This window comes from Mastomys coucha, chromosome X, assembly GCF_008632895.1.
Source record: "Mastomys coucha isolate ucsf_1 chromosome X, UCSF_Mcou_1, whole genome shotgun sequence".
Classification (NCBI taxonomy): Eukaryota; Metazoa; Chordata; class Mammalia; order Rodentia; family Muridae; genus Mastomys; species Mastomys coucha.
The window spans coordinates 42,770,442-42,773,364 of record NC_045030.1 but is presented as its reverse complement, the minus strand read 5'-3'; positions in this window follow the sequence as shown (position 1 = coordinate 42,773,364).

Below are 2,923 nucleotides of genomic sequence, written 5' to 3'. Positions count from 1 at the left end.
CCTTTGCCTTTTTTGTTTTGCCATGAAACATTTAGCTTCTTTGGGTTCAGGGCCTAGATGTTACTCTTTGCTGTCTCAAGGGCAGAAAATCACTTTGAATAACACAGGTATTGAACACAGCTTTGAAGTGAAGCTAATCCTCCACAAATTGAACAAAACCCACATCTTCAAAGTAACACCCTTTAAACAGTAAGGAAAGTTCCCAGGTTCCCAGTTACGCAGGGACTTACGTATGCATTTGCCATTGGAATGTGCAACCTGTATCTTGACTTTATGCAATTCTCCATGAAGTTTTCCTCCTTAGTAAGTTAGCTGACATTAGTTTAATATTAGTCTTTTTAAGTTTTAGACAGTTCTTCCAGGCCTCTCAACACTACTATAACTATATTTTGGCAGGTTGGATACAACACAGAATGCCAGAATATCAAAAATAAGGAATGCCACTATTATCCCCTTCCTCAGACATGACAAAACGGTTAGCCATGAAGACTCTCTGGTCTCCTTCCACCTTAGCCAGTCAGTTCGATGCACATGTCTGTTTTGTTGTTGTTGGGTTTTTTTTTCCCTATGAAATTTAGCACTTTTAACCCTGATGTTCTGGACATAAAACAGATAAATGGGGACAACTTAGGAACGAAGGGCAAGGGGTCTAAGTCTCTGGCTAACTGAGACATCACTATGTAGAGATGCTGCAAGGTATGAATTATAGAACTCAGCACTTAGGAGTTAGAGGCAAAAGAACTGTTAGTTCAAGGTCATCCTTAGATACACAGTGAATTTAAGGCCAACCTGAGTTACCCAAGTCTCCTAAAAATACACAAATACCTATAACCTTGAAAGAAAGAAACAATGTTAAATAGCAATGAATTATGCTTACGTCTGCCTAGTCTGCTCCAAATTTCACTGCCACTGGCAACCTTTGAATTAATTTAAATATTCCCAAGGTCATATCATACCCAAAATGACTCCATATAGATAGTTTCCCTTAATCAAAGCAAAGAAAAAAGGATATAAACTTTAATTTTCAGATGTTTATGGACATGTCCATATCTACACATAAAATATATTTTATGTTATAATATATATGCATGCACAGACTAGGAAAGTTTTTTTTCTTTTATCTGGTTGTTTATCAGATTTTCCGCAGTAATGGGAAAGAACTACAAGCTAGAACACCTACATTCTGTTTTACAACCTGAAAATGCAAAACTCAAAACTTGTTTGGGTTTTAGAGAAATGAATTAAGGGGTAAAGTACTTTCAATGCGAGCTCATGGACTGAGTCCAAATCCCATAGAACCCACGTAAAGCTGGAAGTGGTAGCATTCCTACAATGAGTGAGAGATGGAAACAAAAATCCCTGGAAATGTTTAGACCAGCTGATCTGGCTTGTGCAGTGACTAATCACAGAGAGACCGGCATTTAAATAAGATAGAAAACGAGGACAGATGTCTGAGGTTGTTCACTGACTTCCACAATACCATTCATGACAGTGTGTTTATGCACTGATATGCATGAATGCACAGATGTACAGCACTTATGTGCAGATACACATGCTAAAAAAATAAATAGAACACTTTGTTTGCCAACATAAAAAAGAACAGAAAACTCATTAATTTAAAAGTGCCTAGGACATGGCTATCCAAATTTCAAGGAAGGCTACAGACTAAATTCCCAACTGCATTTTTTTTTTTTTATTTACTGACCTTCACTTTGACTTCAGGCACATTCAGAGTTCTTGCAAGTTCTCCCCTGTGGAAAGAAAACCACAAATATATAGCATTCAGTGTTTTATAGGACATGCAACCTCATGAATGATTTCGGTGTTTTTTAAATATCCACCATCTTCCCTTAAAACTCCTCGAACATTTAGTTTTTCATTCTCAGAACCTGCCTTACTTTGAAATGGTCTCACCTTATTACAAAAGCTTGTAACCACTGGCTGGGATGAATCATTTTTAACATACTATTAAAACAATAAAAATAAGCACAGAACTCTATGCTGAGCGAATGATACTAATTTCAAAATCCCAAATAAAAAATTTTCTATCACTGCAAGTGCACAGCAGCGCTTCATACTTCCGATGCCGATGCAGTAGAACTGAATGATTGCCTAAATGTGAGCTGAACAAGGACAACAACAGAGATGCTGATGTGAATGAGGCCTGCTGCTGCTGAGGTCTCAATCTACAAGAAGAATTACAGATAACAAGGAGTGCTAAGGAAGGGAGAAATAACCTACCCCAGGGAGGAGCACAGCCTTGAAAACTGTGTGTGTGTGTGTGTGTGTGTGCGCGCGTGCTTGTATTTATGAATTTAGAAATGCACACACAGCCTTAAAACAAAACATCAGCTACCAATATCATGGAATAATGTCCAACTTTTAAAAGGAAGGGAATTCTGAAAAAAACAAAAAAACAAAAAACAAAAAAAAAACAAAAAAACAACCTACCAACCAAACCCCAAAACCCATACCAGTCTTAGGATAAAGGTGACATAATTTCAGTTATTTCGGGGGCTTAAATTCAAAGAAAGAAAACATAGCAAGGTGCAAAGCACTGGGGGAGGGAAAAGAGAAACGGAAAGGAGTTGATGGACAGGTACACAGTCCCTGCAAAGGTGACGAGACAACTGGGGAGCGATCGTCTAACAAAAAGCAAACAGTTAACGCTGGGGAACTGTGAGCTATTAAAGTAATTTGGCATGCTATACTCATTTCTCTATTTTTACAGAGACCGAACTCTAACTAGAAAGGAGTGGTGCCGACCAGGATGTGCACTTCATTCACATCAGCACTGCACACTCAGCCGATACTGCCCCTGATGCCCACCCAAGGCCGCACCCTCCCATATGCACTCGTGGGGGAGACGGCACCCTTGGCTTGGAAAAGCCATAGGGAGACCAGGGCCTGGAAGACCCGAAGG